Consider the following 25329-nt stretch of genomic DNA (forward strand, 5'->3'; position numbering starts at 1 on the left):
GCCCCATAATGAATAAGACTATCTATCATTCTCATTAGTGGAAAACACATGCAACCTTTATGAAAGATAGCTCTTGATTATCAGATCTATTATTTTTCATGGTCGATAAGATACACAGCTTGGTGGAATGTACATAGAATGTATGAATAATCTAGTGATTTTCTAAACATAAATGAAAGGGCTTAATTTCAAAAAAGTTTTCATGGACACAAAATAGGAAATAACTTTATGAAAATAGGGCCCAGAACTGCAAAGATTTAAAAACTCTAATTAAGCATTGACTCATAGATACATCTCCTATTCAGTTCTATAATCTTTAGATAGGGAAGAAATGTGTTTCACTGTTTTCAAGGATATCTCTAAAAATCTTAGAAATCAATGAGTCGATCAAATGGAAAGACTAGGCGCCCATGAGACCTTGGTCCTCTAAGAAGAGAATAGTGAAAGTGTTGGGGACATTTTTCTGTCCTCACTAATTTCTTACCAAGTCTGCTAAGTGAATACAAAAATGCAGGGCACATATCAGAACTTTTATGGAGCCGAGCTCATGGTTAGAACTTAAATGCCTTTTAACCATTTGGTTCTTATTAAATTACAAATAGTTTGGCCAATTAGCAAAAGATGAGGCCCGTTAGATCATAGCTAAATCAAAGCATGCTTTCAAACCTCAAGTGGCAGTACACTTGTTGCCAGATTCTGATCCTGTAAGTGTGCTGAGATTTCATTGGTAGGGCAGGAGGACAGAAGTTTGCACTGCTGTGTTTGCTCTGAAGGTAAATGGTAGTCTTGATTTCCATTGCTATGATCCTTACGTCTTTTATCAACATCAAATTCACAATTGGGGGGGGGGGGGGGGGGAATTCAAAACACAAGTGTACTCTCGAGTGTCATGAACTGCTTACCAGAAAACATTTCAACTGTTTTCATGTGCAGTTTTAGATAACAGATGGAAATGCAGTGAATTAAAGACTTGAAACATAGTTGTACTTTAATGGACATCTGGAACACCAAAAGTTCCTATGTGAATAATGTTTGTAAAAATGCAAGGGAATGTTAAAAAAACTGAAAACAATTCCTTTTGTTTGTGATATATTAGATTACAGATTTTGTCTTTTGAGCAAATTGAATTAAAAACCTTCTATAACTTTTCAGTGTACTTTGTGATTGTCAAAAAAGGTTTTGGCTTGTTTTAAAATCATAAACAATAGAGTTTCATTTTAAATAAGTGGTTGGTTTTAATTAGATAGAACTGAGAGCACCCCAGTCGCTTTTTACTTTTCAGTAGTGTAAAGCCCCTAGCAGTAACTATCAATTCAAGTATGATTTTGTTTGGGTGCAGAAAGCATTTTTTCTTAATTTAGTTATTTTAAGCAGTTATATTTCATAACTACATGAATAATAGCAATCATGCATGCGTACTATTTATTTGGTTATCTAGACCCTAACATCACCTGTTCCAACCATTATATAACTTGACGTGAAACTACTTGTTACTATAAGAAGGCTAGATTTAGGGTCATAATTGAACTACTAGTTAGCAGTAGTAATGGCTCCTGTAGTCAGGCTTGGTTTTATATATAGGTTTACTAGGCCTGTGCCTAAGCCGGCAAAATTCTGGAATCAGCAAAGCTTAAATCTGCCCCTTACTGACCTTTGATCCCATCCTAGACCTTTCATCCCTTCCCATGCACCACGTCCCAAAGAGCAGTGAGCTTCTACAGGCACCACATTGCCTCTGCTCCCTGCAGGCTTCTATGTAGGAGGCAAGACATGTGAGTACAGGTCAACAGTCTTCATACTTACTGACTGTTGCTGATATTTAAGGAGCTCAGAGATTTGGGGGGAGGGGGAGGGGGAGTAGCAGGAAGAAAGGTATCAGATGTCCCTGGGGGGAGATGGGGTTAAGGGTTGGGAAGCTGCTTTGGATATCTTTTATGATGAAGGGGGCTAAGAAGCCTAAATCAATAAATTAATAATATATAAAATAATATAAGGACTTAGATCAGACTGGAGCTCCAAGGGGGAGAAAGGAAAATTGAATTGGGATGTGGGGAGTTGGAGGGAGCTATTGGATCCAGTGTTTGCATGGAGGCAGGCTACTGACAGTGCTTAGGGCCAGCAAAAGCCAAAATCTGTCACTGCCTGAAATATTAAAGAAGCCTTGTCTCCAGGTGTTTTATTAGTCACTTTGGATTCTGAGCAAATTGTGACAACCTTTATTGGGTCAAAATAATAATTATCCAAAAATGATGATGTACATGAGCTGTTGAGACTACATGAATCCCTTTTTCATCTGAAAATGATCTCTGTCATCTTGAAAGCTCATTCATAGCAACAAGGCTGGGATACCTTTATTTTAAAACTAATAATAATTTATTTCTCACTCACCCCACAGTTCAATTCAATTAATAGATAGGCCAACTATCCGGAATGCTTGCTGGAACATTGAGAGTATCAAGGTAATTTTCAAAGGAAAATATAAGTTCTAAGATATATGCTGTCAAATTACCGATAGGTTTTATCCACTTTCAGTGCACTTAATGTGGGTAAATGGGCTTTTGAAAATTGCTATGATAGAATGTTACATTTACATTTTCCTTTGAAGGTTTTCCTGTTTGCGTGTATTTTCCATTTTTCATGTACATTTAACCAGGGGTAAAAAGAGACAGGCTAGGGGAAGGATACAGAAATATGTGCGGTAATAGCTATACGTATATACATTATCAAACTTATTTGTACATTTTTACATCTGCTTATTGACTTGTCCAAGTGAAACTGAACATGTTTGAAGTCTGCAGTTTAGGGGTGGAGATCTTGGTGAATGGATGGGGACTCAGGGTGAAGTGCTAGAGGGTCTAGGTGAACTGGAGTAAGACTGGATGAACTGGCAGAGGTATTGGTGAGCTGCTGATTTCAAGTGTGTTCGTAATTTTTTTCAAAATGTTATATGCGCATACATTATAAAATACCTGCCTCCACATATGAATCAGGGTTATAATCTATACATAATATATTTTTTATACCCTTAAAATATACATGTGTATGTTTATAAAATAGGGAGAGAATATATGTCTTTTCTTGCATTGGAAATACTTGCATGTACTGAAACATACAAGGTGAATTTTAAAAGCCAGGTGCACTCCTAAACCAGGAGATACCCACACAAGTCAAGCCGGCGCTCACCAAGCAGATTTTAAAAGCCGCCTGGATATGCACACTCTTCTCGCTAGGTGCACAAATGAAAGGTTCAAAATAAGGGGTGACACAGGCATGGTCTGGGCGGAGCATGGGCTTCCTGGACTTTAACTTGAAATCAGCACACAAATAATTAGGAGCACAGGATTTCGCCGGAGTCCCCTGCTCTGTAACTTTACTTCTGCTATGAATGACTTGCAAGTTATAAAATAAAGATAAATAGGCAGATGGGTGGGGTTTTAAGGGTCAGGATAAAAGGGGAGAAGGGAGGCTATTAAACTAAGGGGGTTTGGAAGTCCTGTTCCATACCTGACTGAACTGGGAATGAACTGGTAAAGGTATCGGTGCCTGTGTCTTTTAAAATCCCCCCACTAATGCGGTAGAAGAGGCATTTGCGCACATAGGCAGGTGTCCACTTAAAATTGTGCGGTCAGGCTATTTTAGAACATGTCAACATATATGTACATAAGTTATAAAATGGCCACTTCCCTGGGCGCTGGCTGATGAACTCGCCTGTTTAAAAGTTGCCATCTATGTGTATACTTTTGGAGCAGAAATACGTGGCATTTTATAAACTGTGCTGCTCTCACCATACAGTTTATAAAATAGTATTGTTAATCTCCGCGTGTCCAATTACACACATAAATGCTGGATAGGTTTGAAAGTTAGACTAATTGGGCCTGATTTTAAAAAGCATTTACATACTTAAAGTTAGGTTTTATATGTGTAATGCGCTTCTCTCATGTAAGTGGACTTTTGAAAATTGCTACAATGTATGCCATTGAATTGCCCAAGGGATATTCGAATGTAAGTGCATTTTACAAATATAAATGGTTTTTTTTTAAATTGCTCTAATAGTTTGTTTTATTTATTTATATAACTCCTTTTAAAATTACCTCCAATGTGTGCCCAAAATTTATCTGGAAAAAATACGTAGCTGGAGGTGATCTGGGAGCAGAACTTAATTTTGGTTTACCAATGGACTTCCCCACAAAGACTTATTCCCTTCCACACATACAAACTCTCCAACCTGAACATATTAATCCTGCTTGGGCCTGGAATACCTTCAGGATGGAGCTTATCTGTGATGATGTAGTTCTTATTGTAATCAATGGGAGCAGTTTTGACACTTTTGTATTTTTTCCATTTAATGGGAAAAAAGGGAAAACTTACCTACCGTTTTACCATCAGGAGGAAATCTGAAACAACCTTTAGTTATTTAAAAACTGACTCTCTTTTCCCATGCATAAGCTGCTTTCAAAGAGATGTTATCACATTTTACACACAAGATTGATGACTCTCGTCTTCCAAAAATGGCTTGATCCTGACCACAACACTGGCAGTACCCTCCACAACTATTCTACTAACCTCAGCCCCACATACTTTCACGTTTATTCACTAGGTAGCTCTCTCTCTCTCTCTTTCTCACACAAACATATATATATATATACACAGCTTCACTTCAGTTCAACACTCAAATGTCTTATGCCATATACAACATAGCTCATACATAAATTAATTATAGACACTTTGAGTCCCATATTCAAAAGCCATTTAGATGGATAACTCAAAAGTTATTGTCTAAATGGCAAATTTGGCATATTCAGTCATATATCCATGTAAATTATAGCCGGATAAGTAGTTATCCGGCTATAATTTAGCCAGATAAAAAGGGGCATTGCAAGGGTGTTATGGGGAGGGGTTGAGTTATCTGGCTAACTTAACCAAATAGATATATCTGGCTAAGTTAGTTGGATAACTTTAGGCCTGTTTCAGAGCAGTCCTAAAGTTATCTGAGTTTGTGTGGCCTGATAAAGTGCTGCTTAACCAGATATCTTTAAAATATATCCAGCTAAGTAGTGCTGTCAAAACTAAAAAAAAAAAAAAAAGAAATAAAAGGGCCAGCAGCCTGATTCCTTTCTCCCCCCCCCCCCCAAAAAAAAAAAACAAAAACCAAAAACAAAACTGTCATATATGGCCCTGTTGGACCATACTTTCTAAACACCCCAAACTTATCTAAATATTTTTTTAATTCCCCAGTTTTTAAGGCCTGGGCCCCCAGGTTTTCCAAGCAAGGAAGAATGGGCTGCTCCCTTCCCTCCCCCACCACACACAGTGGAGATATGTGACGCTGGCCTCTCCATCCCCCGGATACCTGACATTTCCCTGCCAGGAGCGAGGGACCCATTTCCCCACTCCTGGCGCCTCTCCAGCACCGCTCTCATAGAGGCAGCGCTGGAAGCGTGAAGTTTACGTTCAAGCTTGTGGCTTCCAGCCCTGCCTCTAGGAGAGTAGCGCCGGGAGCGGAGAAGCGGGAGCCTGGCTCCCAGCAGGGAAGTTTCAGGTACCTGGAGGTGGGATGACGGGGAGGGTCGGAGTGAATGGGGGACTGGCCTCACATATCTGCACTGTGGGTGGAGGGGGAAGGGAAGGGGACAGACCAATTTTCCTTGCTTGCAAAAGCCTGGAGCCCGGGCCTGTAACCCTGGGGACTTTTAAAATATTTAGAAAGGTTTGGAGTGTGTAGAAAGCACAGCCCAACAGGACCATGAATGACATTTTGAAGAGGGAGAGAAGGGCAGCTGGACCTTTCATTTCTTTATTTTTATTTTCATCACTACTTATCTGGATATCTTTTAAAGATAAAACCTAACCGGCTATTTTCAAATATAGCCGGTTAGGTTTTTAAGTTTTCCAGCTACATGTGGCTGGATAACTTAAGGCTGTTATATTCAGCTTAACTCACTGACTATACAGGTCAAGTTATTAGGCTAATTGTATCCAGAGATTTTGTTCACTAAACAGCCTGTGGATAGGCTTAGAAAACATAAAAATAATAATACTTACCAGGGAGTAGCCTCTAGGCATTTGTGGAGCTGGGTTTAGCAGGAGGAGTGATGTCACTGATGAGGAGAGCAGGCGAGTCACTGCTGGTGTGGTACAGATTACCTCTGCTATACAGAGAAAATACAGCTGACAGGAGGCTGGTTGCAGCTGAAAGAAATATCAATAAAGATTGTTAAAAAAAAAAAAAGGTAAAGCGTGGAAAAGAGAGAGATATCTGTCTCAGTTCTGAAGAGGCAGGATATAGTTAGTCTAATTTCTCTGCTACCTAGCTAAACTGGAGGACTGTTGTGTTTGGGAAACATGAGAGACATGTGAAAGGGAGCTAAAGATTAAACGTTACCTCTGTTACTGACACTGCAGCTGAGGCAGCTGCAGTGTCAAGTAATGGGAGTGAGGTAAGTTTTTTTTTTTTTTTGTTTTATCAGATCTATCTGGCAGAGATCACATTGCAGGGGAGAGGCCCTGGCTGGTCAGGTTAAGCTGGGTGAGGAGGGTGTTTGATTGAGATGATGGCTCTGTGAGAGTGCAGTCCTGGTGTGGACAGTGAGGCTGTGATTCCCTGGAGCTGAGAGGGGGTCCAGAGCTGAAGGAATCACTGCCACTAGTGGGGATTGGTGCTGCTGTTGCTTGGCACAGAGGCAGTTAAGAGCCATGGATTCTTAAAAAAAAAAAAAATAGGCATCAGGATGAGGGAAGAGGGATGAGCAGGGAGATTCAGCTGACCAGCAGGAGTCAGCTGTGATTTTAAAGGCTGTTACTGCCTGTGGCTTGTTCCCTGCTGCAGTTTGGCATTGAGAAGTGAGAACATGAAGGAAAATGGAAGGGGTGGCTAAGCAGATGTTGGAAGTAGTGGAGGAAGTGCTGAAGCAGGTTTGAAACCTTTGAGACTGTACTGCTGAGGTCATTAATGACATCACAGTACTGGGTATGGGGGGGGACGGACTAAAAAAGGAATTAAAACAAGTAAAACCAGAGAAAATTAAAAATAAACGCAGGTAGTATTTATATGAGAAAAGTCTAAAGATCTGAGAAATGGCAAATTTTTAAAGGTTGAAATTATTTAATGTGTATAAAAAAAGCATAGAAAGAAGCTAGTTAGTGGGAAATGCACTAAAAGGGTTTAGAATTAGAAAGAAGCTATATTAATCAGTAGTGAGCGTTTTATTAATGTTGATAGGAACTGAACCAATATTAAAGAGAATTCTAAATTTGAATTAGAATTAAAAATAGTTTTAGGAGTAGTTTATGGCTAATGAGAGGTTGGCATGGAAAAGAAAAATATAGTAGTACATAGGAAATATTAATCTAAGTAATAGAATTTATTTTTTTGTGTTAGGAATACATAAAGAACCAAATATGATTAAATAAGTGGGTAATTCCAACCACCCTTATGACCACTGGTAGGGTCCAGTAAACAAGAAAAGAACAGGAATTGCTATGGTGATTATCAAAATTCTATGGTCATAGCCAGGTATGACATCAGTCTGGCTTCCCTAGTTACAGGTGATTGAGTCTGTGCAATAGTACTTTTAAAAGTCAAAGTACTAAATTGAATTTAAAAGTATAACATGGTTGAAAATGTAGAAATTAAGGAAAAGACTCATAAAATATTCTATTTTATAGAAATGTCAAAGGAAAATGCATTAAGGAAAAGGGTACAAATATATTAATGCTTATAAAAAAAAATAGTGCATATGACATTACTAAGCATTAAACCAGAGATCCATAGAAACCCAGTGACAGTTTCAAAAGTTGTTCAGAACCTGAGTAGAAATTGTTGAGAGAGGAGGTGCTGCATGAATGCTCCTCACAGTTATTGATTCTATTCTGCTCAGATGAAAATAAGAGGTAGAATAAGAATGTGAGTATGCATAGATTGGTAATAATTTAGGTAATCTTAAACAATAACTGTCCCGCGTGAAATTGATGACAGTTTTTGTTAGACTGAGAATAAGAGAAACATTATTATGGACAGTGAATTTATATGCTGTTGAGCTAAAAAAGAAAAGCAAGAGTGCATAAGCTAAAAAAAAATAATTGAAAATACTATGAAGAGACATTGTGATGAATATAAGAAGGAAAAATATATAATACAGAGAGAAGCTGTATTATAGAGAAGAAGTCTGTATTAAACAGATCCTGGACAGTTGCTTGCGAATGACAAAGCGCACTCTGACAAAAGGACATATGAATTTAAGAAGAACAGACTATAGAGCTACTCACAATATAGTGCAAAAAGCATAAAAAACTTGCCTAGTTAGGGTAAATATAATTATCTGTTTCTTTTTTATTAGCTAGTAAACATTGACAATTAGATGCAACACATACACATATGATACATGCATATATTTAGCTGGCGGAAGAAATAAGCATGAGTAGGGAGATAGTTTCTCTTTTTGATTCAATTATAGTTAGGCAGTAGGTAAAATCAGAAGAATGAAAGAGAAGAAGAGGATTCAGCACATCCTAGCAGCTAACTCTATAAGAAGAAAAGAGGACTTTGAAAGAATTTAGAAGAACGGCTAAGTAGTTACATAAACAAGCTTGTTTATGGTCTATTGTTTATGGTTTATTGATATTTATCTGGAAATTATTTGTATCAGAAGTAATGTGTCATTGATACGAGTAAAAGAGTGTTATCTTTTTGATGAAAGAGCTGTAAAAGAAAAATAAAAGTATCCTTTAAAGGATAACTAGTAAATCAGATATTGCTTCTATCCTTTTTTTAATCTCTGCTTCCCCTCCTAACTGGCAGGAGCAACATTGATTGGGTTATATTTTGTTGTAATCTTATTTATAACATAAATATACATTTTTTAGATATTCAGTAGGGAAGGAGGATTTTCACATGTGACTCTTTATGCATGTCATCAAGATTCTCACAGGTAACACACATTTTGCTCGGCTATAAAACAACAATGCGGGAGAGAATCTACATAAAGGTGATTTACAGGCCTACTAAATATTGGGCTCAATAAGTAAAGGAAATTTCATTATTCATTATAAAAAATGAATTACTAAATTAAACAACGTGGTTGCTTTCCGCTGACTCTATGGAAAGGCTGTTTGGACCTGCTGCTGGATTGCTGTTTTGGGCCCTGTCTTTGGACCTGATGCTGGACTGCTGTTTTGGGAGCTGGAGGTTTCTCTCCCTGCCCCAGATCCTACTCATCCTCCAGCAGCTACAACAAGAATATGTCATTGTAGGGCTGAAAAAAGAAGTGACATAGTCCACAAATGCTTTTCTTTAATTTTTTATTTATCAAACTTTTACCATTACAACAAAGATTACTTTGCTTGGAAACATAAGAGTGTATGCATGTCAAGAAATATTTTTTTTCCAAAATTATCACAATACAGAAATATATAATATAGAAATACTCTCTTTCTACTTGCGGTAATACCGGGGGAAAACCCATATGTAATTAACGGAGAAAAAGGAAATATAATCACATCAAAACTTCCCTGATATCCATATTTTACTTCATGCACGGTTAATTACTGTTGGGGGCCTGCTCTTTGGAACTCAAAAACTGCCTAAGCTGTTCAGGGTTATAAAACACAAAGGGCCGGATTTTAAAAGCCCTGCGCGCGTAAATCCTTCCAGATTTACGCGCACAGGGCACTCGCGCGCCGGCGCACCTATTTTGCATAGGCCGCTGGTGCGCGTAAAGCCCCGGGACGCGCGTAAGTCCCGGGGCTTTGTAAAAGGGGCGGGGAGGGGGTGTGTCAGAGCGTTCCCGAAACGACGCGGCATTTCGGGGGTGTGGTGCCGGCCCGGAGGCTTGGTCGAGGCCTCCGGACCAGCCCCCGGGTCGGGTGACGGCGCGCCAGCAGCCTGCTGGCACGCGCAGATTTACTTCTGCCTCGGAGGGAACAGGCAGCGCACGCTGGGCTCGGCGCGCGCAGGTTGCACAAATGTGCACCCCCTTGCGAGCACCGACCCCGGATTTTATACGCGCGTATCTTATAAAATCCAGCATACTTTTGTTCGCGCCTGGTGCGCGAACAAAAGTATGCGATCGCGCAATTTTTAAAAATCTACCCCAAAGGTATTACCAGAGGATTTAATAACACATTTAGCAGGATAGTGTAGTACAAAATTGACACCTTTTGCCGAAGCTTCAGGACACAATTGCAAAAATTCCTTACGGCATAGTTGTGTCGCTCTGGAAGGATTGGGGAAAATACGACTCATACCCCCAAGATAGGTAATATTTATACATTTGAAATAATGCTTCATATCGTATTCAGAATACAAGGTAACAAACAAAACAGTTCTTTCTGCCACTTCAAATCCAGAACTCTCTAGATAATCTGAAAGGTTATCAAAGTTCCCAGGATCTCCAGTTTGTGAAATCTGAAACTGTGATTGTTTCTGTTGAAGGTATATTATCTTTTTTACAGATGGTATTTGTTCTTCTGGTATCTTAAAAATTTATTTTAGATATCTTTTAAAAGTAATCAAGGGGACTTCTCCCATTACTCGGGGAAAATTCAATAATCTTATATTTAGCTGACGTAGATAATTTTCCACCGACTCTAATCTGCGTGTTAATATAGATTGTTCCTACATTATAACAGCATTAGTGTCAGTTATTCCTTTCAGATCTTTCTTTATCTCTATTATGGCTTGGTTTTGTTCTTCCAATTTTACTTTATAGTCCTTTTCTAGAGAGGCAATTTTCTGGGAGGTATTTTCGACCCTATAGGCCTGCTCATTGTGTTCAGCAGCAAGCCCCACAATTAAGTCCCAAAGGGACTCCAGCATTATAACAGCTGTTTTTTTAATTTCTAGGGGCTTCAAAAAGGTTTTATTTACCTCCACTCCTTCAGAATTTGATGTTATTGCAGTTCCTCCTACTGCTCCTCTCTCTTCTGTCACGGCGGAGGCAACCCAACTGCACTGAACAGCCCATCTTCCTGGGTCTGACCTGGGGACTCCTTCCCCTGTAGCACCAGCTGGTCGACTGCATTAGGGTGAAATGCTTCCAGCTACAACCGCGGCCCTGGAGGACTCAACAATACATCCCCAGGAGGCATTGGGGCTCCCCCCCATGCCTCCAGTGGGGCTCGGCTTCCTCATCTGTAATATGGGGGAAGCGAACTGCGGGATGGTTCTCTGTCCGGCAGGAACTTGAGGTTCAGATGGGAAAACTCCCAGTTTTCCTTTCCTCTTATGAGGCATCATAAAGGTAAAAAATTACTGAAGAAAATCTTTGAGGATTGCCAGAGCGTTGGCAGTAAGCATCTGTTCAGGGAGCCATTTTGGTTTTTCCCCAGTCCACAAATGCTTAAACCCATCTTGAAATCTCTTCTTACAGTAAACCATCCTTACCATTATAGCTAAGAAGAGAAAGCTCATAGATAATGAGATTGCTAGAAGCTTGAAGCAGTAATCAAGAAAGGAAGAAAGAAAGGTTAATGGAAAGTATAACTTGCAGTAACATATTGACAAACGATTCTGATAGTACAGTATCAACCAACTAAATGAAACCTTCCTTCCCAAAACAGAAGCACATAGAAAGCACAATTTTCTTTCTAGCCTGCTGTATGCTACATAACCTTGCACTGAACAGACACATGCCTTCCCCGGAGGTGGGCCATGAAGAGAATGAGGATGATGATGAGGAGGAAGAGGATCTGACTCAGGCACAATTACAGGAGATACATCGTATGAGTCAAAGGCAGATTAAACAACAAAGGAGCACTCTCATTGAAAGACATTTCAGAAGATGATAGTGAATTTATTTACAAAAAAAAAAGTCCAGCAAAATAAATGATAACAAAATAAAGTATCACTTCCTTGGCTGGCCTCTTTTTCTGGCTTCTGGAAGCTTAGGCTGCCCCAATCTGGAACTCTTGCACAGTGGACTTCTATCACTGCCCTCAGAGGGCAAAGGAGCTTTTGGCAGTTCAAGTTCATGACTACAGGAAGGTTCAGCCAGAGAGATCACTGGCTGTGGTGGTGCTGGTGGTGGCAGCATAACAGCTGGTGCAGACAGGGGTGGTGCTTACTGAGGTGCTATCCAGGGGAAAGCTGGTGCAAACTGAGGTGCAGGTGGCTGGGGCACAGAAGGACCTTCAGCAATGGGAGGTGTCATCATGGGAACGATGCACCGTAAGGTGGAGGGTACTGCATGCAGGGCCCCATGAAATGCCATGGAGCCACTGATAGCTACGACTGCAAGGGTGGTATCCTCTGCAGCATCTCTCTTCACACTGCAGTTTGTTCATCTGTGCTAGGCAAAGGTCTCATGCCACCTGCTAAATCCCATGCGCTTCCTCCCTGATGGTCTCATGGAGGCCTTGCACTTCCTTCTTGATGGTGTCACAGAGGTCCTCTGCTTCCTGCCTCATCATATCATGTAGCCCAGAGATCACCTCCAAGAGGCCTCAGCTTTGCTGTATTAACAGCCTCTTGGCCTGACTGGTGACCATATCAGGTTCAGGGTCTTGCCTCTGGTCAGACCCTGCTGCTGTCCTGTGGGTGACCCTGTAGCAGATCAGCCATTGGGTCCTCCTGCTCCTCTTCCTGCAGCTGCTGCTCCTCCTCCACCTTGGGCTGTTGCTGCTCCTCAGGGGCTTCCTCTCCCTCCTTATCTGAGCTGTCATGACTCTGGTACTGCCTTTGTGGCTATCTAGGTGCTGGACCTGGATGCTCATCATCAGGCTGCTCTAGAAAAAGAAATAGGTAAATGTCAAACTCTGGCATTCCATGTGTTTTGTTCTTTGGTTCATTTCCCCTGTGATCTCCACTAGATCATTTTAATTCCTAGTCATTGGTTATAGAGCTATAAAGGGGCATACCATTTTATATTGCTCCTACCCTGAATTGCTTTCCAGGTGGGAGTCCCTGAGGCAGAAGGAAGCCTAATCCAGGCTCAAGAATGCTTGGGTATTTGGAATTTCAAAGGAGACAGAGCAGTTTCAATGTGCTCTAAATATTTGGACCCAGTCTGCCACTGATACAGAGACACTGCCTTGTCTTTTGAAGAGGAGTGAAACGGAGAAAAGCAGAGAAAGTCACAAAGACATCCCTAATGGAATTTTCTCTTGTGAGACACAGGACACAGCCAGGATGGACTTTGGGAGTCACTGTGGAGGCCAGCTACTATGGTCATGGATTCAGTCACTGTTATGTGATCCCAGCCCACACCATGGATTCTAAACATTGTCACAGCCCCTTCCTTGAGAAACACATCCCTAGGAGATAGAAAACCATAACATCCTAACTTGGTGAAATCTTGGAGCCCTGCTTGTACCTGCACACACATTTTACAAACTCTTGCTTTAAACACACATCCTGTTTTTCCAGGCTCCTTTGTAAGGGTGCCTTTCCCCTAAAGCTATAGAAAAGCACACACAAAATAAAATACTAGATGTTGTCTCTAGGGACGTGCACAATTTTTTTTCAGTTCATTTTCGGGTTCGGGGTGGACCATTTTGGTTCACTCCCCGAAGCTGGAAATGTTTTTCATTTTGTTTTTGGAAACGGACCGAAACCCCCCCCCCCCCCCCAAGACTTACTAAAAGCCCTGGTGGTCCAGTGGGGTCCCGGGAGCGATCTCTCCATCTCGGGCCATCGGCTGCCACTAATCAAAATGTCGCCGGTGGTGCTTTGCCCTTAACATGTGACAGGGGCTACCTGTGCCATTGGTCTAAAGAATGCACATCCCTAGTTACCTCTGCCATTGGTATAGAAGGTTGTTTTTCTCCCCACATAAGTTTAGTACCCCTTGGGGAACTTAGATGAGGAAAGTGACAGTGGAGATAGTCCCAACAAAGAACATCCCTTATGCTCTTTAAGATACAGCCTATGCAACAAATAATTAATATTGTACTTTATTTTCCCATATTTAGAAAATTGCTTCTGCATTACAGCTGACAGCACAGCACTCTTTTCCATGATAAATTAAATCCTCTGAGTTCCAGCAGACAAATAGTCTAGGCTGTCTTTCTAGCTATATGTGCAGAGCAGCCAGTCCTGCAATGTTTTTAGAGCTTTCACAGAAACCAGTCCTGTGTGGTGAATCATGAACTGATAACGAACTGCTTTTTTGTGTATACTGTGTGCATACTGATAGGTAGAGATCTAACCAATAATGGTTTGGATATCATACATGAACGAAATGATGATGGGCTCATTAGTTTTAAGAAGCCTATAAAGTCTCACTTATAAAGAAATGCATGATGGATATCTGTACACTACTTTAGTGTCTATAGTAGAGATGTGCTTTGTTTTTGCATCTCGGGTCGGGCTACGAGTCGGCCAACCTGTGGAAAACTTCGTTTTCCATTGGGTCATTTTTTTTTTTCTCAGCAATTTTTGCCAAAAAAAACCCAACACACCCAACCCTTAGAATTTAGTTATTTACAACACCTCACCCTCCGGCCCCCCCCAAAACTTGCCTAAAATCCGTGGTGGTCCAGCAGGGATCCCGGGAGCGATCTTCCGCACTTGGGCCGTCAGCAGCCAGTAAACAAAATGGCGCCGGTGGCCCTTTGCCCTTACCATGTGACAGGGGCTACCATGCCATTGGTCGGCCCCTGTCACATGGTAGGAGCAATGGATGGCCGGTGCCATCTTAGAAAATGGTGTATGTGTATGTGTCCTTTCTCTCTATGTGTCTTTTCTTGTTCCCTCCCATCCCTATTTGATGTCAATACTCTATCAATGAGAACTAGCTGGGGAAAATTCCACATCACCTGAACCTCCAGCTGCTGTTCTAGCTCTGTTAAATATCTTCAAGCAAGACTGTATTCTATTCAACTGCATGTTAAACACATTGAAGAGGTTGAGGGGGCCTGCATTGTATACCTGCAATGAGAGAGTTGTGGCTTTCTGCTGGGAGCTGCCTGAAGCTCTCTAAAAAGTATGATGCAAGAGATATTTTTTGGGTTGTATAGCCATCAGAAGCATCAGCGCTGGAACGTTCACCTGATGATGCGCCTCTGGGCTGCTGACCTGGGGGGGGGGGGGGCACAGAGGAAGAAGAGGCTTTGAGTGAGTGGGATTTGTCCTGCTCAAGAAGAGTAGAAGTGTTGCCTATATTTGATTTTGCTGATCTGTAATCTACTCCAAGGGAAACCCTTGCTCGGTGGTTTTGTGCGGTGGCTACATTTCAGGACAACCACTTTGTAATTGTTCCTCTTTATAGCCCCATATTTTACTCTTTATTATTTACTCTTTGTGTCCATTTTTTAATTTTTGTTCATTTTTATTACTATTTCACTTCTCCCCGGCTGTTTATCCGACCCATACAACAGTTTTTTCTTTTATCATGTACTTATCTAGGCTGCTGCCCTTACTGCTTCTTATGGGTATGGATCCACCTGCCCGATATTGGCCATGTTTTGGCAAGAGGTTGCCTGCTTCAGGGACTGTGGGAGAAAATTCTGCTGTGTCCGCGCCGGGTTCACAGTTATTAAGACATTTCTTAAACGAATAAAATCGAATTAAATACGATGCAAACTACCTTAAAATTCTAAAACTGTATTTGTACCACCTTTCAAGCTTTTAGTACTTACTATTGATGTTTGTTCTATTTTCTTAAAGTGAGCGACGCCTTCATCTTCTGTTCCAGCGTCTCTCTCTACTCTGCCTGCTTTTAAAGCTACCACGGGCGAATCACCACTTGTCCCCCTCAGACCGAGGCTGCTGACTACTTCAGGTGCCTCCAATTCAATTTAATTAATGTTTCCTCCGAATTCCCTAGAATTCTCCTTCAATCTACCTCCTATTCTCATGTGCCCGTTTTCTACACACCTTCTACTCATAGCCCAGAACTGCCTATTTGAATCGGGACCAACTCATGGGTGTAATGTTTATAATTATTATCCGTGCCGGACCTGTGAGAGACCCGTTCTTCCCTCGGGCCCCTTCTTCTCTGTGTCTGGCAGACCTGATGGTGGTCCGAAACCTCCACATCTGCTACTGTCCTATCAACAGGTTGCACTAATTTGCATTGGACCCGTTAAATCGTCTCTCTCAACCTACAATTTCTCTCTTTTTTTATTTTTGTGTGTGACCTACTTGCTTTCCCACTCTATTTAAAGTCTGATCAACCCCTTACCATGCAGCGATCGTTTGGCGCTTGTACCTCAACTCAAGGCGATGCCTGCTAATTTACTAATACCTTGTATATTGTATGATACTTTCCCTGCTCGGGATGTGTTGAGTTTTTAACTTATTCTGTTGCCTACCTAATCGGGGATTCCATAAGTGCTACTGTTTCCCTGACCGCCGTTCTTATCTTTCATTACCTGCCTTTCACCTCTCTTATTGGCTGCCAGGTCAGTGGTTTTTGAGCTTTGCTCTCTTCGGGCTACCATTGATTTCTATTATTCCCTGCCTTTCCCTACTCCCCGATACTGCTATTTCACTTCTCTTCGACTTGGCACTACTACTTCCTGAGTTGTCATTCATATCTTTTATTACCATCTGGATGGATTATTTTATGTGCGCTGCTTCTTCCCGGGCTGGCATACGAATCTGACAACCCGAATGTTTTGAATTATTGTTACGGATGTGCTGTCTTCTGCCGGTTATCTTCTTTTAGTCACCAGCTACTCAATGTATTTTCCTTTATGGATATCCTATCTTCAAGTCCCATTTGGCATCCCTATTTTCAAGTCCCGTTTGGCATCCGGGTGTATACTTCTCCATGGTTATGAAATTGTGTTTTTTTGTTTTGTTACCCTGCCTACCTGAAATGTTTAATGTGTGCTCTTTGCTGTACATACCCCCTAAGCACCTCCTTTTTAAATGTGTACTGCCAAGATAACAGCTGCTGTTATCTTGTCTTTCCATCATTGATTCCTGACGGACCTACCATTAACCGACCTCAATTAAGTGTCATGGACCCCCTATTTGATTTGTAATTTTCCTCCTATAGGGGGAACCCCTACGTGTAAACGGACCAATCAATTTCACGGTTCAACCCTTTGGGGGCAACCGTATCCCATGTATAAATGAACCGTTGTTCCATCTGCATGAGTCTCAGGTTCAAATCTCCTCCCCGTGGATGTTCTTGAATTTGAAAAATCACTGCTACCTTTAACTCCTCTGGTCGATGTCCTATTTCTTGCAAGTGTTCTGTCAAAGGTGCACCCTCTGTTTGATGCTTAAGGCGGCTTACATGCTCCTGTATTCTGGTCTTAATCTTCCATGTGGTTTTCCCTATATACACCTTGTTGCAGGGGTGCCACAAAGCGTATACCACATTGGTGGAGTTGCATGTGAATTGATCCCTAAAATAAAATGTTCTTTGTCCTGGGATGTCCAGTTGTGTACCAATATGCATGTAATCTCATGCACTACATTTTCCATATGTTACCTGACCACCCTCATGTGTGTCGCCATGGGTCCTAACCGGTAACAAATTGGAGTGTACTACTAGATCTTTCAAATTTTTACCTTTAGTTAGTGCAAACATGGGTTTTTCTTGGAAACTAGGCCGATGCCTGCTAATTTACAAATACCTTGTATATTGTATGATACTTTCCCTGCTCGGGATGTGTTAAGTTTTTGCAAATACACCCTAGTTTACCTCTGATAACATGTACCTAGTTGCTGGCTGGAAAATCCAGAGTAATAAATTTAGGAATTTAGTTAAGATTGTTAATGGCTTGGTTTTGTTTGTGAACTTTATTTATATCAGCACAGCACTAACTGAAAAATAGAGGAATCAGGTTCATGGAGGGGAAGAGAGGCTGTACCAGCCAGGAAAATGTATTCTGCCCCATCACTTCTAATAGGATCTGCTTCACCATCTGCTTGGTCCAAATTGTCTCACACACAGAAAATAAATTAGAGAGACTGACCCTCACTATATGGAGACAGATCCTCTCAATGTTTTATGTGCCCAATTGATGGGGGTTACATTAAAAAAAAATTGAAAGATAAACAAAATTTGTCTTTTGTTTCAATTTGAAAACAAATTGAAATGAAATAGGAAATTTCATTACATTTTCCCCATTTTGTTTCAAACAAATACACATCCCCACTGAAGGCTAATCTCCCTTACCTGTAAACCCTACCTGCTGCCTGCCTATCACTGATCCTGGCCAGCAGAAAGAGAGAGAGAGTGGCTGTGCCTTGGCACCCATCCTCTTTCTCTACCACCCAGGACATGACCGACATGTTGACCTGCATGGCATTATGGTGTTGTATTAAGCTCCAGATTTTCAGGACAAGTGGATCCAATTCTGATTTAACCCCACTGAGTATGGGAACTTATAGTTTTGCTTTTATTAAGGAATGCATAGGTAAATCAGAACTACAAGTCCCTGCTTGCAATGGGATTAAAACTGGCACTGGATCGATCTGTTAGCAACTCCCTTGTCTATGCAGTTCAAAGTGTTAGGCTTTGAGTGGCAGAGGAGGAGGATGCAGCCCAAGATATTTCAGCTTTCTTCCTTCTCCAGGTCTAAGTCAGTAGTGATGAGAGAGATACTGTATACAGGCTGTGGGAATTATTTGGGTGGGGATCTAAGGAGGATCAGCGGGGATTAGAGGAGGAATGGCTGAGGTGGTGAGGAGAAACTGGGAGATGAGAGGGAGAATGGTTGGTGTGGGTAGGACAATGTGGAAGTGAGAGAGAGGATCAAGGGATGAATGAAAAGGAACTGTAGGGTGTGAGGGAAAGGATTGTGTTGCGTCCATCGGTCTCAGACAGCTTCGACCTCTGTGCCTCACCTTTCTTCTCTGTGTCTGCGTGTACAGAGTCTAGCCTAGTACTGCTGTTCCTCGCGGGGCTCCTCCCCGTAGGAGTGGCCATTTCCGCAGTACCCAAGAATCCACTCCAACACTTCAAAACCATAACAGATTGGATGGGGCATGCATGAGTGTGTGTGTATATGTGATAGGAAATGTTGTGTACCCCACGGAGTAGACCTTTTTAATCTTGTTTTTTCCAAGATTTTACCATCAGAATTTAAGGCAGAAGAAATTCTGGGACTTTTTTTGACAAAAGCCATGTTTGTACTGGGATAATTGCCCATAAACTAATTATTTACTAATGGACTTTGATAAAGAACACACACTAATGGGCCACCAAAGCAATGCTTAAGTTGAACTGTTCAGTATTTCTGTCTTGTGATAGTTAACTGCAATTCATTAAAATTACATTCCTCAGTAAGATTTCATGTTTGTTATTATTAATCAGTAAATATGACTGTAATGATATTTAAAATGTCTAATCATCTTTCCGGAACAAACAGATATTTTCAGAGAAAGCTAAACGTATGTCTGCATTTTTCATGTTAATTGAGAATTGGGTGAATGGCTCTGGGCAGCTTTATTTAGAATAACAGGAAAAAGGAGGATTTAAAGGAAAGCAGTTTGGCCACACATCCTTGGAGAATTAACAAACTGCATAAACAAAAAAACGTTTTGCTTCTAACAAATAAAGAAAATGATAATCGAGTTTGCTAATTGCTTTTTCTGAACCAAAGGAATTAAAGAAAAACAGTATAGTCTTCCTCTATATAGAGTGGAGGAGAAGCCTAGTGGTTAGAGCAGTGGACTATGAACCAGGAGACCAGCATTTGAGTCCTGCTGTTGCTCCTTGTGACCTTGGGCAAGTCACTTTACCCTTCATTACCTGAAGTACAAACTTAGGCCTGGATTCATCATTCTTTGCAGAATGATGAATCCTGTGAAAATGTGTGGGTGGGCCTGCAGCCTTTGCCGCGGATGCTGGCTTTTGCACCGAATAGCACCACTGTTATTGCTGGCAGCAAGGCCGCCCCCGACTCCTCCTCACCCCCTAATTTGCATTATATCGCGTGTGTTAGGCCCTAATGTACGTGATAAAGCTTTAGAAAATAACCCCCTTAGATTCTAAGCTCTCTGGGGATAGGGAAATACCTACAGTACCTGAATGTAATCCACTTTGAAGCTCTGCAAAAAGCAGAATATAAATATATATTTTGATGGGAATAGTCAGTTTTAGAAGGTATGCGCGCATGTTATAAAATCAGGGGTCGGCGCGCGCAAGGGGGTGCACACTAGTGCACCTTGCGGGGGCCGAGTCCTCGGGAAGACCACCTGGATTTACGTGCGAAGGGCTTTTAAAATCTGCCTCTTAGTTATGAAAATATGCCGCTCAGAGTTCAAGACTGCTTTAAGCTAACTAGAGGATCTGGTAGAATATTTCCTCCTCCCCCCATGCTACTTTACAAAATTAAGTTTAGTTTATTTTGTGCAAGTAAGTTAGTTTTCCAATAAAAGAGCTACCATTTTCTCACAGTTTTCTCACCTTCACTTGTAGGGAATAATTATTGATCAACTGAATGAACTTTATTATACTTTAAATAAATGCATTTTGTTTTTATTGACCCTTGTCTATTTATTCATTTATTTTTTAAAAATTCACCCACAGTAATCCATTGTTCAAGGTGGAGTACAAATTAAACAGACTTAAAATAAATAAAAGACATTAGAGCAAACAAAACAAATAAAAAGCACCAACATACCAAGTGTAAAAACAGCATTGTGCTAGTGGTGGAATGATACTGCAAACAATAACATCATGCTTACATGCTAGTCTGAATACTGATAAATCAACACCAACAGCAATCTACTGCAGGCAGGATGAGAGAACAAACTAATCTTCAAATAGCAGAGAGGGCCACAGAAGCTGACACTGAGTAAAACACAATATAATTGAATTAAAGCTCAATGGAGACAGTATACTATACTTACTTATCATGGCTAATAGACAGGGTTACAATATAAAAAAGGATAGGAGAACTGTATTATCCATGTTTAGGTCAGGGAGAAGCAAGCATAGTTCTTATGAATTACCCGATTCAAAAGCCTGCCTGAACAGAAAAGGCTTTCAATAACCTTTTAAATGATTGTGCAAGTCATAGTACATAGCTGCTCGGGTATTGTGTTCCATAGCAGAGGTCTTGCCACAGAAAAGGCTCTGTCATAAGTTTCAGCAAGATGGGCTGACCATTGGGAGTGCACTTCAAGCCAACCACTGTGCACTAATCTTAATATTCATGTAGGGTTATAGATGTGTAAAATTGCAGAGATCCGAGGGTATGAATTATTGCTTAAAACTTGGGAATAAGCATGCTTATCTTATATTTGATCTTCCATTGGATCATAAAAATATAAGCTTCCATGAAGTATAAGGCACTTTGCCAGACCCATCAGGGTCTCACCAGATAACCTAAATTAAATAGCTGAAGTTATCCAAGTTTGTCAAAGAATATTAATATCTGGGGTTACAGCTACTTCATCAGACCATTATCCAACCATTGTGACATTCCCTAATAACATATTTTCCCTCCTAATAGTCTGGAGGGAAGCTGCTCCAATCAATGCTCTTCATAAAAATAAAGGCAACACAAAATCTCTTGTTCTGGAAAAAAAAGTTATTAAAAGCTATTCGATAGCATGTGTTAACATATATGACATCTTTACAGCACCCCTGTTTCAACACAATCTATACAGACAGAACACATCAACTACTGATACCTATATTAAACAACACATTATTAGAATTAGTACCTTAAACAGAAATGCACTTAACACGATTAAGTGGCGGACCCTCCAGAATATTTCCTTGATGCTCACCTACAGATCCAGAAGAACCAGCTTTTGGAAGAGTGGGATAATGTTGACTATTGTTGCCATCTAGGTTGCTCTGGTAGTGAATGAAATTATATGACTGAGGCATTGTGAGAGCCACATACATGACCACAAGGTCAACAAGGCAAAGGATTTAAAAAAGCACTATCAATTTTATATCAGTTCAGCAAATTGATACTGATTACAAAAGTATGGAGAGTACTAGTGTTCCAGGTCTTGGTGGAAAAGAAACATTTTCCTTTGTGCCGAAAATACAGAGTTGAGTAATGGTTAGTAATGACACAGCGCTGCTCACTGCCTTTTAGAGGCATGCAGTTGTTTGAGAATGACATGAAAACATATGTTGTGTCATTTTGTGTTATATTTTTGGAATAAAACAAAACTTGTTTTGCATTATTTTGGAGTATTAAATGCATGCTAAATTGTTTTAGCTTGCACAAAATGGTTTTAGCATACACTAAAACATGAAAACAACCTGAAATGAAAATAAAACAAAAAAAGCTGAAACACACCAAAGAAATGTTTTTGTCATGCACAACTGCACTGCCTATATAAGAAGAAAGGTGTTGGGATGTAATTTTCCTTTGCCTTAGCCTAGCTAAGATGCATATATTTTTGTTGTATACATCTATGGCTCTGTATGGAACGACATTTTTTATGAATATTCCAGGAGATGCTAAGCCTCACAAAAGAGAATATTTTTTCCCTGCTTGGATCTGAGAGTAACTGACCAGACTTCTAATCAGCCAGTAGTGTAGGTCATTGTGTGGTCACCTGGGTTCCTGTCTCTGACCATGAAAATATTGGCTTCTTTTGATATCTGTCTACTGACACCTTCCAGAAAGTGGCAAGGGACAATGCATCATCTCTTTTCAGATGTCTCCATGGTGATACCATGGTGGCCTACATGCCTGTTTATATTCATTATCTATGCACACAGCAGGAGAGATGAGAGATGCAAAGAGACTACTGTCAGATAGTTGATTTCCCAGAGGGATTGGGTTATCATTTGTACTCAAAAAGGTTTGGTTATATGGTTTCAGGAAGGCATCTACGTGAATCACAAGCATTCTCACTTGTATTTGTGCTTTTACCAACAGAGCCTCTTACATGAGATTGAGATCTTTAGGATAGCATTCTGCTAGGTAAGTATGGGATCAAATGAGTCAGGTGGTGTTAATCCAGGCTTTCAAGTCCCTGGATGACTGTAACCAGCTTCAGTCCCAGGACAGCTCTTAGTTTTTTCTCTATGGAGCAAATTTGGACAGAACATGGCCTTCCTCCTCCAGCATTGGTTTGATCAACAAGTATCTCAGATACCATCTGTCAGTGTAGCTGCTTGCATTCTCTGTACTTCCTGCAGTTGTCTGCAGTACACAGGGACATCCCCAATCTAGTAATATCCGTGGCTATCTCCTTTCACATGGAACTCTTGCTGAACTTTTGCCCACAGAATGGTGAGTACTAGTGTTCCAAGTTCTTGGGAGAAAAGAAACTTATTTTCCTTTGTGCCGAAAATACAGATGTGAGTAATGGATAGTAATGATCCTGCGCTGCTCACTGCTTATGATGTCACTTTCACATGCAGTGAGTCTTCCCATCTCCTCTCTCTCTCTCTTTCTCCCTCCACCCCCCATATTCTCTACCTACTCTTCAATCTTTTCTACCCTTTCTTTCTCCTTCCCTCCTCTGCTGTCCACCTTGCCCCCTCTTCCTACTGCACCTCTACATTTCCTGCCTCCTTGCCCTCCATCTTCTTCCTGCAATTTCTGTCTACGTTGTTATCTTCTTCTGTGAGGGTGATGTATCCTTGGTTAGGTTGCCATTGTGGCTTAGTCAAATTACAGTGCATTTTTTTCTTGCCTGCCAAAACAGACACTCTGCTTCATAAGTTATTTGCCACAGAGTGCTGTGGTAAAAATACTGCATGGTAATTTTGTACAACTTAATATCTAGGGCAATTTTAGCTGTTTTATTTTGCATGCAGTCATTTTTGCTCCACGTTGGTATATCAGCCACATAAGGTAGAAGTTTCTCTTGTAGGCACTTTCAAAAGCTTTAAATATTAATATGTTCCAGGGATTGAGACAAAAATCTGACTGAAAAAAAAATGATTTCCATTCTTTTGTTTAGCTGCCAACTTGATTATTTTTTTGTTTGCTAGTACTGCTGATCAAACATTATATCATTTATTTAGGCTGAGTAATCAGAATCAGAAGTGTTTTGTAGAAATCACAGCATTATTGGAATACAATTGCATTTGAGTAAACTGAGAGAAAAGAATATCAGATGAGTTGTCTGAGGTTACGGAGAGCCAATAAAAGAATTTGGATATAAGTTCCTGACTCTCAGTCCTGATCTCTGACCTTAGATCTGGTTCCTACACCTCAAGTATATGCTGACTTATCTACTTCTTAAGCAGGATTGAAGATATGAAGCAAGATAAGGTTTGAGTTGATTTAGATGTCTAATAAATGAATGCACTATATTGTTTCTAAGATCTATGAGGTACCTACTGTTGCAAACTGTTGCGTACTGGACAGTGGACCCTTGGGCCGACCTGGTGGAGGAAGGTGGTTGGAAGAGAGAACTCCGCTGAGATGGGACAGGCCGGGAGGCGGTACCAAGATAAATGCAGGAACAGAATCTTCACCCTGGAGATCCGAGATCCCCCCCGGGAGGAGCCTGTAAGGACCCGGACCTCTGGGACTTAGAAGGCAGTAGCGAATCCTGAAGAGAAGATGGAATCTTCACCCTGAAGATCCGAGATCCCCCGGGAGGAGCCCTTGAGGATCCGGACCGCTGGGACTTAGGCAGCAGCAGAGAGACCAAAGCGAGGACAGAGCAGAAGTCGAGACAGGCAACAGATACGGAGTATCAGAGGTGAACCGGGATCAGGAACCAAGGAGACAAACCGAGAAGAATCTGGAAGATGAGCAGGATCAGGAACACAGCAGGACCAAGATCAGGAACACAGCAGAACCAGGATCAGAAACAGCAGAATCAGGATCAGAAACTCAGCAGGACCAGGATTAGAAACACAGTAACTGGTGCCTCCAAGGAGAGAACCTCGTTGCTAGGCAACCTCCTTAGCCAGACGCCAGGCTTAAATACCTTGCCGGCATCTGACATCATCAAGGAGGTGGGCCGGAGCTTCCTGCAGTTGAGTCTTCAAAATAGTCTCCCTCACGCAAGAGAGGAAGGTAAGGACCCGGTCGCGATTCTAGTGACTGGCCTGCAACACCTACAGTACCTGAATGTAATCCACTTTGAAGTGCTGAAAAAGCGCAAAAAGCGGAATATAAAAAATCTAAATTTAAAAAAAATTACAGATTCAGGTGTATTTTAAAATCTTCTGTTTTCTTTTCTGCCCTCATCTCTTAATTCTTTTGTATTCTTTCTTGTCTTCATCTTTCCTTCGGTTTGTTTTCCTTTTCTTTTTTTTTAGTGCATTTTATGTAAAAACAAGTGCTTATGTCTTGGGCTTTTTCATATGTCCTTCCATCCATCTGTAACACTATGTAACAGTTGAGGAATAGTGTTAGATAGAAAAACCCAAAACATAAATTCTGATGGGGAAACTAGAAGAAGAACAGATAGAGATGATAAGCCACTCTAAGCAAAAAAAAAAAAAAGAACAAGCATTCACAGAATAGAAGAGAGGAGCTGGCAGAGAT

The 25329-nt window shown here is 40.9% G+C and overlaps 1 long non-coding RNA gene across 1 annotated transcript in view; it reads right to left on the reverse strand.

Moving 5' to 3' along the window:
• Positions 1-6145, reverse strand: part of LOC115096183 — a 93323-nt gene extending 87178 nt beyond the window's left edge. The window contains exon 1 of the long non-coding RNA XR_003857998.1: positions 6043-6145. This is a non-coding gene — a long non-coding RNA (uncharacterized LOC115096183). The remainder of the gene's footprint in view (positions 1-6042) is intronic.
• Between the last annotated feature and the right edge of the window lie 19184 nt (positions 6146-25329).

This window comes from Rhinatrema bivittatum, chromosome 7, assembly GCF_901001135.1.
Source record: "Rhinatrema bivittatum chromosome 7, aRhiBiv1.1, whole genome shotgun sequence".
Lineage (NCBI taxonomy): Eukaryota > Metazoa > Chordata > Amphibia > Gymnophiona > Rhinatrematidae > Rhinatrema > Rhinatrema bivittatum.